The sequence below is a fragment of the Lissotriton helveticus genome, chromosome 4_1, assembly GCF_964261635.1.
Source record: "Lissotriton helveticus chromosome 4_1, aLisHel1.1, whole genome shotgun sequence".
Classification (NCBI taxonomy): Eukaryota; Metazoa; Chordata; class Amphibia; order Caudata; family Salamandridae; genus Lissotriton; species Lissotriton helveticus.
The window spans coordinates 106714149-106726120 of record NC_136063.1 but is presented as its reverse complement, the minus strand read 5'-3'; the positions used below and the strand labels follow the sequence as shown (position 1 = coordinate 106726120).

The window sequence follows — 11972 nt, the reverse complement described above, 5'->3', positions numbered from 1 at the left end:
AGCTCGACTGCAAGGGGTCTCTGAGCCAGCTCCCTTAACCAATCCTTGCTCTGCTCTCATGCTTTTAACCAGCATGAGACCAGGGCAAGGATTGGCTGGAGCTGGCTGGCTCAATGCTCCTACAGGCACACGAGGCCTGTGTCTGCTCTTCATCTCAGGCTGGCCGTTGCAAGACAGCCGCCAAAATGACATGCACACTTTAAACTTAATGTGTGCACCATTTCTCTTCCCCTGCTGTTAGTGGGCAGTGCTGGCCCCACCCTAACACTTGGCTCGGGCTTTATTTCTCATGTTTGCTGCGCTGGCAGCAGAGAGGGCGATGCTCCGGCACCCTAGTGTACCCGCCACTGACCCTGGAGCACCTGGCTAACACCCATTTCTCTACCTTGGAACCTTTTTTTGCCTGACTGTCCCTATGCAGCAAGTTAAACACATCCACAAGCCGCTATTGCTGCTGCCACACCTCCATAAGCTGGTCAAGACAGGTGCGCCATGCCCACCCAAGCCTGATCCAGGATGTCTGGCTTGATATGGTTTACCCTCCCTGACGCACATAGAGTGTGCAGCGCTTGCCTCACTGGCTGGCTGTTCTGCATAGCGAGAGAAATATTACCCTTTCCCCTAAAGTCCTGTCCCTAAATGTCTTGACAGTAAACCCCATCCACTTCCCTGTCTTCTAGCCTATCCCCTGTGCTGAACTTTCTGGCCTGCTCCATTGTCACGAAGCCATCCCGAGGGGAGACTGGCTTTGCCTGACGTGCCCCTCCACCGGGTTTCTTTATCCAGGATGTCCAGATGCAGTAAGCAGGCACCAGGCGATAAGTGCTTTAACACTCCCACCTGTGAACAAGTGACACACTACACAAAATACTAACACACTTGTTTTGCAAGAATGATATAGCTGAAGACAGGCCGTGAGAACAACAGAAATGCTCTTGGCAGGGGAGTGCACTAAAAATGCTGCTCCAAGGCAGAGTGCCATTAGCGATGTTGCTGCAGTAACCCTTCCAACATGGCCACATTGCTGTCTAGCCTCACTGCTGGTGTACAATATAAATGTTCCTTGGGGTTCAATATTTGAAGGGATAGGATGTGGCATAAAGGCTAGAGTTACCGACTTTGGAACTAGGGTACCCGGTTCGACTCTTGGCACCGGCCGAACATCCTGGGATTCTGGGAAAATCACTCAATCTCCCTGTGCCTAAAAAACGTAAATGTGCACTCCAATACATTTGGGTCGAGTCTGTGTTAAGTAGAACCGGAAAAAAACTAAATGTGTTGCATGCTGGTGATTGCTGGATAGGAACTAATTTTCGTTCTCTGCATCTAGGTGCCACCTCTCACTTGTGTGAAATGATGCAGTAAAAAAGGCGAAACCAAAATGTGAATGACATTGTGAGCAAAGTAATGAATGAAGAGGGCCTATCAGTTGCCTAATCAAAGCATGTTGTGAATATGGACAGTGCTTTCAGTCTCAGCTTGGGACCTAGTAGCACTATAAATGCACATCACTATTCCACTGGTTACTGTTACTGGTTACACACACAGACATAGGAGTGAGCACACAAAGCAGTTGAGGTTTTGTAACATAAAAAAATGCATTAACAGCCCATCACAAAACCCACCCCGCCTAATACAGATGCCCCCATTGCTGCTCCTGCTGCCAAACCCACAGGCTCGCCAAGGAGTCCACCAACCGCTCCTCCAAAGACACCTCCGACTATCGCTCCCATAACTGATGCTGTTTTTTTATTTGCAAGACGGTCCTCTGCTTCTTTCCGGGCCCCTTCTTCTTTCTTCTTGTAGTCATCATCAGCTGTTTCATGTTCTCATCATGTTTCTTTTTTATCTTCTCCTTCTCCTCTAAGTCTTCAGCGTTCTTTATTTTTATTTTCTCCAACTCTTTTTCATGCTTTTCCTGCAGCTCGCGCTTTTTCTTTTCCTTCTCTTGTTCGTATTTCCTCTTGATTTCCTCCTCCTTTTCCTTGATCATGCACTCTGCTCTCTCAAACATTTCCTGAGTGTAGTACAACCCCCCGTTCTCTTGTACCATCCTGTCTATCATGTCCAAGAGCTCAGAAACCTGCTGGTCTTGTTCTTCCCGTGTTGCTCTGTTGTTGAAATGACAGTATCGATTACTACATTTCTCAATCATTGATTTCAATCTTACATCTGCTTCTTCAACATACGCTTCAATGGTTTGCTCTTCCAGGTCATCTTTACGTGTGAACAAGACAAGGGAGTACTTTGCAGCTTCCTCTCCAAACAGGGCTTGGATCCTGTCCACGGCTTCTTCTTCTTCCGGGGTGAAACGTCCAATCTGCAGCACCACAATGATCGCCTGTGTCCCAGGGGATGCCCAGATCACACTCTGAGCTAGTGCTTCATGCGTATCTTTCGCGGAGACCTTTGTATCAATAAACCCTGGTGTGTCAACAACCGCAATCCTTCTGTTCAGACGGTGAGCGGTCTCCTTTCGACACACTGTTGTCTGTGAGTTTGCACTTGCTTTAGATTCTGGCACCGAGGATGCTGTTTCCGGTGGCGCTTTTCCCAGATCCAGTTTTACCAACAAGGATTATCCACAAGTCTCCTCTGGAAGAGTTGCTGTTACCAGCATCAACACCTGGGAAGAGAACACACTGGAAATCAGAAAGGTATATAAACAGGAAATCAGAAAGGGATATAAACAGGAAATCAGAAAGGGATATAAACAGACACACAATCTGTTCAGTCTAAATGTTGGACTCAGAATAGGGTGACCACCTGCCAGGGAGGCAAGTTCTGGACAGTGTGTAAAAATACATGACAAAGGGTCAACAGTACAAAAATCTAGGACAATGTAAATTTTATAGACATATCAGCGGAGGCCTTGAAATATTATAATAAGTGAGCAAATAGACGCATAACACACGTACAAGTCAAAATAGTTTGTTTTGTTTGTATGTATAATACTTAAATAATATTGAACACACATTTATATGTAACTGGATGTATCTGAAGATTAAAAAACTAGAAAACATGCACACTAATCAGAATGTTACCACTGGTATGAGGTGCAGTGGTGACAGGATTCTGCCCCTTTCCTATGAATGTCAGTATCAGAAAGAGCAGTCTGTAGTGAGCCTGGACTCCGGTGGTGGGTGGAAGAAAAATATGAATGACAACAACAGATCAATGGCTGATGAGTGCTGGTTGAAAGGCTTAAGAATGACTTACATCCTGTATTACATACTTCCTCTTTCCCCAGATCGATCTTGGCAGCCACAGTATTACCGGATGTTTACGGTCTAGCTTGCCTGCATTGATGGGTGTTTATTAAAAGTGATAGATATTAAACATTAGACATTAAACATCTGCGCCTGACTACAACAAACAAATGCCACTACAGAACTAGTCACTGTAGGAAGGTAAGATCCTTCTGCATGGTCACCCCCACTTTTTGCCTGGTGTTACTGTGGTTTATTACTAGTCTGACTGGGATCCTGCTAATCAGGACCCCAGTCTCTGTGCTTCTTTCCTAAATTGGACATGGTGAGTACTTAGGTACACTCCAGATGGGCTACTGGTGTACCCTCGTAAAGTTCCTGGTATATGGTACTAAGATACCCAGGGCATAGGTACACCAGGGGTCTCCCAAGGGCTACAGCATGTGTTTTTCCACCCATGGGGGACCACTTAAATTGTGCCCCAAGGCCTGCCATTGCTGCCTGTGTCAGATGGTATTAGCACCACTTACGACAGATATTAGTTTCCCCATATCTAAGGTAACTACACTTAAAACCTATAAGTCACCCCTAAGACAGGCCTTTCAATCCTGAAGTCAGGGTGATGGGTCCTAAGTGTGACGGTACCCCTGCATGAGCAGAGCACCCCTACAACCTTCGGAGTCCATTCACCTGGGTTGCAAGTGCATCAGCCATTGATACATATAGAGTGGCCAGGCGTCATTACGTGATGACCAACTCTAAACCAGCTGTAACGAACCCTGTCATGATTGGTATCAAACATGTTCAAATCATACCACACCCCATACCATAGACGGTGTGGGAGGTCTGATTTCATGCACTGTAAATATCCTTCAGGAGGCCTTCTGTGCTCCTAGTACCAGTTTCCCTGAACCAGACACCAAGCTAGGGCTGCTGCCAACCAGAAACACGATTCTGCCCTCCTGCTGCTGAGCCAAGCTTCTTGGATACTCCAGCTCAAACCAGTTCCGGGAGCCATTGGCTCCTGCTATGGCGTCAAACTTGGCAAAGGACATGGGAGTATCCTCCCCACTGTTCAGCCCCTCCTCTGGGAGGGAACCCTAACTCATCCCAAACCTTTCCTTAGGGTACTTAAGGGCTTAACTGAGGGTGGGTCCCTAGATTCTCTGTGGGATTTGATTCAGATCCAACTCCGCGTCAACTTCAACCTTCTGAAAAACTCTGACCGTGTCAGAGTGACCGCATCGAACTTCGCTTTGGGAACCGAGACTGCAACCTGGAAGACTCCGACTGCTCCAGGTCTCATTGTCCTGTAAGTTTGCTGCACCATCAGTGTCTGCGCTCCATACAGGTTCCTCACAGGGCCTGTGGACATCCAAGACATCCGAAGGAATCTCCCTTGGAGTAAAAGAGTCACTCCCCTGCTTCTGCAGGCACCGCAACATAGCTGACCCGTTTGCTGTTCCTGGCCTACTACGGACTCCGACAGACTTAGTAACACAGCTGGCAGTCCAACAACTCCCTTGAGGCCTGCACTGTCTTCAGACCAAGTCTGCAGCCAGTATACCTCGTCGGCACTGCTGGAACCGAGCTGGCTGGCCGTTGCTAAAGTTCGGCGACTCTTGTCTTCCGAGATCTTCGGTCCTTTCAAGGGTTTCCTTTGATTCCAGTGGGCTCCCCTGCTTGCTCGGTCCTGCTCTAACTTACCTAGTTGTTGTGAGTCACGTGGACCTTGCTGGTCCTGACACTGCACCTTTTTTGATTCTACACCTGTTGCCATTCCAAGGCGTGTTGGTGCCCCTGCCGGACACTGACCTCCTGGCTTTCGACATCCGACATGGGACACCTCGTGAACAGCTCCTAGTCTTCCACAGCATCGCTTGATCTGCACAGCTTCAACGCAGTAGCGGTAGCGGGCGCCATCTTAGGTTGGGTTCACTCTACCATCCCAGGCCTGCCACTCCCACGCCGTCCCGCCCCTATTTAGGAGCGCGACTCCCTCTCCTTCTGTGTTTGCCAGTGGCCCGGTGGCAGTGGGCAGACTGGTTAACGCTTGGAGAGCTTCGTTATTATTTTAAGCATTTCGCCCTGCTGATTGCAAGCAGAGGCGTTACCACGCTGTTATTGCATTATTTTTAAAAATTGTCACTAACCACTTTTAAAGTTATGCAGGTGTGGAGTTGATTCTGTTCTTGGGGGTGTGCTGCCGGCTGGGGCTGGTCGTGTTTGCGGGCTCCCAGCGGTAGCGGGCGCCATCTTAGGTTGGGTTCACTCTACCATCCCAGGCCTGCCACTCCCACGCCGTCCCGCCCCTATTTAAACGAGCGGTATGAGGCAGTGCAGCGGACGAGCGCAGCGGGCGCGACAAAGGTGCGCCGGAGTTGCGCCTGAGTTAAGCCCGTCTGCGCCCGTCCGCGACCGGCCGGGGTCAGGGGCACAAGATGCTGCTCGTCCAATTACGTACTCAGCTTCTCTGCTCTGCTCGTATTGGGCCCCCGGTTTCATTGACCCCTTTACAGTTACCCACCTGATGCATCTTGGTTTGTTTACTTCCCCTCCTCAATTACCCCCGGGGATTGTTTCTTATTTAGCCTCGTCATCCAATATGCCCCTCCTTGTTCCCTCATCACTTTCTGTCCCCCCTGGTCCGGTATTCAGCACCTCTGCCACACTCCTAAACACCAGGTCTGCGGTCACTCATCAATACGAACTTTTCAACTATATTGACTCCTACGAACCAGATCTCTTATTCTTGACAGAAACCTGGTTCAAGGATGACTCCCTGCCTAATGTGTTAACCGCTTTACCATCTACTTACTCCGCCATTCGGGCGGATCGCCCAGAAGGCAGGCGGGGCGGAGGAGTGGCCTTAATAGCTCGCACTGACCTCAGTTTTCAGATTCTTCCCTCTCCCCCTATCCCCGATGTAGACTACCTTCTAGCCCGTTCGATTTCTCACCAGGCACCTCTTACTTTTGTTTTAATTTACCGTCCTCCCCAGTCTACCCCCTCCTTTCTCCATAGCATCCAGACCCTCCTGGCCACCCTGGTGATTAACAACTCATCAGTATTAGTCCTGGGGGACTTTAATTTTTGGCCCAATGACCTTGCTGAGAGCCCCCAATCCAAGGAGTTTACTAATCTCATGACCAGCCTAAACTTTTCACCGCTTGTTCACAGTCCAACTCACACACATGGCCACACGCTAGACCAAATCTGGGCATTAAATGTTCCGTCCACATCCCCCTTAATAGCTCCCTGTTCTTGGTCAGATCATTTTATCATCAATTTTTCCCTTGCCTTAGCCCCTACAGCTAAAACTCAGCTCCCCAAGAACACTTGGGCCAGGAAATGGGGCAAAACCGACATGCCTTCTCTTTGCTTGACCTTGGCCAAAACTAGCCCTGACCTATCAGGCCTTGCAGCCACTTTCCAGCTGGCTGCTATTAACAACTGGCTGACTCTGGCAGGTGACGAATTTGCTCCCTTAAGGCGGCTCACAGTCAAGCGGGCCCATGCAGCCAATCGCTGGTTTACTCCAGATCTAAAAGAAAAGAAACTAGCTGCACGGAGGGCCAAGCGAGCCTGGAGAAGAACTTATAGCCCCGAGCAAAAGATAGTTTATTTGTCCGTTTTACAAGTCTACAAAAAGGGCATCCTCGAGGCTAAAACTGAGTTTTATACGAGCAGGATAATGGCAGCTGAGTCCCACTCGAAGGAAATATTCTCTACCGTCCATGAACTGGCATCATCTAGCAGAGCCACGGCCACCATCCCCCCTTCCCAGTCCCTCTGTAACTCGCTCAACAAGTTTTTTATTGACAAAGTTGCAAAAATTAAACTCAACATTCCTCTCCCCTCCCCCACATTTGTTAATCCTTCCCCACCCCCCACGGCCCCTAAACTGACCACCTTCCCGCTGTTAACCAATGATACACTTCCTTTACTGCTTCGTCGGGTCAAATCAGGCTCCCCCCTGGATTTTGCCCCAGCCCATATCCTTAGGGAAATTTATTTAGCTTGCCCCATCCCGCCCCTGACCCTTCTTAATGACTCGCTTACACACGGCACCGTCCCCAGCTCACACAAATCAGCGGTTGTCGTTCCAATTATAAAAAAACCTGACGCCGATTCATCTCTCCCTTCCAATTACCGCCCAATTTCCCTCCTGCCCTACCTAGCAAAGGTCCTTGAGACTCATGTCACGACTACTTTGAGCACCCATGTAGAGGCAAATCATTGCCTCTCTTCCTGTCAAGCTGGCTTTCGACCCCTGCACTCTACGGAGAAGGTGGTGATTTCAGTAATGGACAAGCTACGTGAAGGTATAGACCACAAGCCCTGATACTTCTGGATCTGTCCGCCGCTTTTGACACGGTGGACCATTCCATCCTCCTCAGCCGTGTCAGGGCGGCGGGCATAGAGGGCTTGGCCTTCTCGTGGCTCGAGTCCTTCCTAGTAGGGAGAACTCAAGCGGTCCATCTGGCTGGCTTCGCCGCGGCCTCCCGCAAGGTAGAGTGCGGGGTCCCCCAGGGCTCGTCACTTTCCCCTCTTTTATTTAATCTATACATCTACCCCCTTATTTTCATGTTACAGCAGCTGGAGGTCACGGTGTTTAATTACGCCGATGACCTCCAGCTAATATTCAACCTCTCCCATTCCCCTTCATCTGCCCAGAATGTTCAGTCAGTCATGACGTTTATCCAGGACTGGATGAATTGCAACCACCTCAAACTCAACCCAGACAAGACCGAGTTGGTCCTGACCAGAGGTGGTTGCAGTCCATGGTCCCCCTCATTCTGGCCCCCGTCACTAGGTGCCCCTCCACTCCCTGTGCCTAAAGTTAAAACCCTTGGGATTTTCCTAAATTCACAACTTTCTGTTCATTCACAAATTGGTTCAGTGGTTTCCTCTTGTTTCTTTTCCCTTAGAATAATTAGGAAAGTTTCTCGTTTTTTCTCCCTTTCTGCTTTAAAAATTATTGTGCTGGCCATGGTACTTTCTCGTATCGATTATGGCAACGTAATCTACAATGGGGCCCCTGCCTATGCAATCCACCGCCTGCAGCTGGTACAGAACCAGGCTGCCCGCCTGATTCATGGCCTACCTAAATACCATCGGGCCAGTCCACTGCTCAAAGCACTACACTGGCTGCCGGTGCGAGAGCGCGCCCTTTTCAAACTTGGCTGCCTCAGTTTTCAGGCTAGGTCAGGTACTGCACCTGAATTCATATGCTCTGCTATCATGCCTTACCTTCCAGGTAGAGAGCTTCGCTCCTCTCATATGGCCCTACTAGTCACCCCCCGTTTTAAAAAACAGAGGGCGGGTGGAGCGAAGTTCGCTGTCCTTGCTCCAGCATTCTGGAATTCTCTTCCTGTTGCCCTCCGTACATCGCCTTCCTACCTACAGTTCCGGAAGGATCTCAAAACCTTCCTATTCACGCAAGCTTACCCTGCCTAAATCTCTCCCTGCTGCTGCCGCCCACTGTATCACACTTAGCGCCATGAAACCGCTGGGTAAAAGTGCGCTGAATAAATGTTTTTAAATTCAAATTCAAACGCAAGGCCACTGTCAACCATCCTGCATCTATCGACATCAATGGACATCCATCGTCTGTGCCTCCTGGTAACTCATGAGTGGCATAGACTAAGTCCCCTCTGTTGCAGGTTCTTCACATCTTCAATCCACCTTTGGGTCCCACCAGACTCCTTTGTCTTCTTCTCCAGGTGCATCTTTTCTGAAGTCTTCCATTGTGGTCTATGGCGGTTTCTGACATCACTTGACACATATACACCTGGCTTCCCTGGTGTAGGTATCCTGGTTCCTGGGTATCCACGGGTGGGGTGACACTCCAACCTTCCATCTTCCATGGGGTTTCTTCAGGGTCCGCTGGGAAGGGTCCTTCTTTAAAATTGCAACCATGACTTACCTATTGACTAACATTGAGCACAGAGTTGTGTTCCCACACTGCACACGACCTCCATAGAGTCGCCAGATACTCACCTTGGGTGGGTCCTTGGGAGCCCGGCTCTTCTACGTTCTCTGGGTTTAGTCTCGACTTGAGTTGTGGTTCGCCTACCACTATTTAGTTTATGGTTTGATCTCCCCCTGGAGACCTGTGCGTATTTGTGCTACTTACCGTTCTATTTCCTAAGGATTTGTGTGTATTGTATGTATATCTCCGGGGAGGAGATATTGCAATGTGCAAGTGTTTGTAATAAAGACATATTTTTATAGCTAAGCTCTGTGATTCTTTTTCACTTAACCTACTATAAGATTAAGTACTGGTGAAACAAGCTGCTTTACACTCCTTCTGGACTAAGCCTGAAGGCTGTTCTCCACTGTTACCACTTAGAGAGCTTTATAAGGTTGTCTAAGACCACCATAAAGGTTGTCTGGATTAGTGCAAGGTGCTTCACTTAAATAAGTGAGCACCATATACTAAGCCAGCCTCTCACAGTCACTTGTTATGTGCAACCTATATGAGGACTATAATCTTACAGAAGGGACGAAATTATAGTCTATTAAATCAAACACAAAAGGTTTTTGTACAACGGACTTCCTGAACTTACATACTGTAATTGCATTTAAATTGTGCTTACCACCCCTGACAAGGTGTTGAAGTGGTTTATGGGGGGCAGCACCAGAATCCAGGGTTAGTGGTTAGTCCAGTATTATTGGTTATAGTTGGCCAATGGGAGTGTTCTCGTGTACCCAAACAAACCATCCCATGCACCCATCCCAGTGTCTTTATGGTGGATTAGATAATGAGGAGCTTGTTGTGATCACTAGTGGGGGAGAGAGATGTGTGAGCTCAGGCACATGGCTGGCATGATTAACGCATGAGCAAGAGGAAATTAGATAGACCGTTGCAAGTGACAACGGTGCGCACTGCATCAGGTGAGACCTAGAAATGCAGTTGCATGTGTATTTGGGTACATTGTAATTGCATTTAAATAGCTGACGATGCGTCAAAGTGCTTTTTCGGCAAGTGGCACACTACTCTGGAACCAGAAAAGTATTAGTGGTGAATTGATATAGAGAGATATGTAGTGTAGGGATAGAAGAGGAAATGGATTGCATTTATATAGTGCTAGCTACTCCTGATGAGGTGTCACAGTGCTTTTGGCGGGTAGCACACTACTCCGGAACCCAAACAGAATTAGTGGGGAATTAGTATAGAGAAATATTAAATTATTTAGAGCGGTGGACATGTTAAGTCTGTTAGTTGGATTGATAAGGATAGTGGAGGGATAGAAGGAAGGGTCTAGAAGTGTTTTTTGGGCCTCGTTGCACTAGGAGGAGTTTTGTGATGAGTAAATGGGAGGTGGAGGGGGAATTGTCAGAGGGAAAAGCTTAAAAAGGCATCCCAAAGTGAGTGGCCCTACTCCCGCACACCGTCCGTCGGTGTGTCTCCATACCCAACCATTGTACCCGTAGCTCCTTTTTGTTTTCGTCAGCACTGCGACGCTGCTGCTCCCTCGGGTGGGTGGGAACTAAAAATCGTTGGCGCCGCTCCCCCAGCTCCCATGATGTGCAAGTGGGCTGCCCCAGGGGAAGCATCGCCTTATATCCCCCGTCCTCTTTTCCTATTGTTCTTGAAGGGGGCGGGGGCTTCAGGGCGTTTCGCCCCGTGGCGCTTCTCGTTGGCGAGAACCAGTTCTGTTCCTTGTTGGGCTCTGGCGGCCATTATGGCGCCGGCCTTCGAGGCCCCCTTCAGGGGCGGCCTTTGCTAAAGAAGACCCTCCGTCCAGTGGGGCGCAAGTGAGTAAAGGGGGTCGCCCCACAACCCGCGGGCTGACGTGCACACCCCTCCATCACACCCGGGCCTCTCTCTGTGCAGCATCTCTTTGTCGGCTAGGAGACAATGCTCGGAGCTAAACCACAAGTCCCCAAATACAGCGCCTTGTTGGCTAAAACTCACGACAGAGCGCTGTGTCAGGTGGCAGGGGAGGGGCGACGCTGATCTGACTTTTTCTTCTCTTTCCTGAGGAAGGGCATGGGCCCGAAATGCATTGGGGTACTGTTGTAAGGAGGAGAACAGGTAATACATAATGAGAATACAACAGGTACCTATGAGCATGAATGTTTAATTGCCTCAGACAGGAACGCAGTTGTTGAAGCATGTGAATATAACATGTTATAGATGAAGTTTCAAAAGAAGCAAAAGGAATACAAACACGAATACGTTGATTTGAAATGATTGCATCGAATTGAACTACTTTCAATTCATTTTATCAAGGAGTGCGGGCGGGTTCCTTCCTTCCTGGTAGGAGAACGCCCTATTATTATGAATCCAGTCTGTTCCATGCCCGTATTTACTGGAACAACAAACCCCGCTGACTTTAAATCACGTGGTTTACTAGAAGTGAGTTGTTCTAATTTAGGCGGTGGGCGGGTGGGGGGATTACAGACCAGGCACCTGCCTATAAAAGCTGGCAGGGAGTGAAGAGACAGACAGGACCAGAGCAGAAGGAGCTACCAGGGGCTGACTGCACAAGCCCCTCTCGAGCTGAACTGCAAGGAAAAGAAGACCCTCCGTCCAGCGGGGAGCACGTGAGTAAAGGGGCACCTCACAACCCGCGGGCTGACGTGCTTTAAGCTGAGGTGTGTTTCACACCCCTCCATCACACCCGGGCCTCTCTGTGCTGCTTCTCTTCCCGGGCCGGGAGACGATGCTCCGAGCAAAACTACAAGTCCCAAAATACAGCGCCTTGTTGGCTAAACTCACGGCAGAGGGCTCTGTAAGGTGGCAGGGGGAGG

General features: G+C 49.1%; 1 long non-coding RNA gene and 1 pseudogene across 1 annotated transcript in view; one reads left to right on the top strand and one right to left on the bottom strand.

Annotated features, from left to right (window-relative positions):
• Nucleotides 1–1601: 1601 nt before the first annotated feature.
• On the bottom strand, nt 1602–4989 carry LOC144827951 (GTPase IMAP family member 9-like; annotated as a pseudogene).
• A 6648-nt stretch (nt 4990–11637) lies between these two features.
• Nucleotides 11638–11972, top strand: part of LOC144828407 (uncharacterized) — a 28290-nt gene continuing 27955 nt past the window's right edge. Inside the window, exon 1 of the long non-coding RNA XR_013610440.1 lies at nt 11638–11765. This is a non-coding gene — a long non-coding RNA (uncharacterized LOC144828407). The remainder of the gene's footprint in view (nt 11766–11972) is intronic.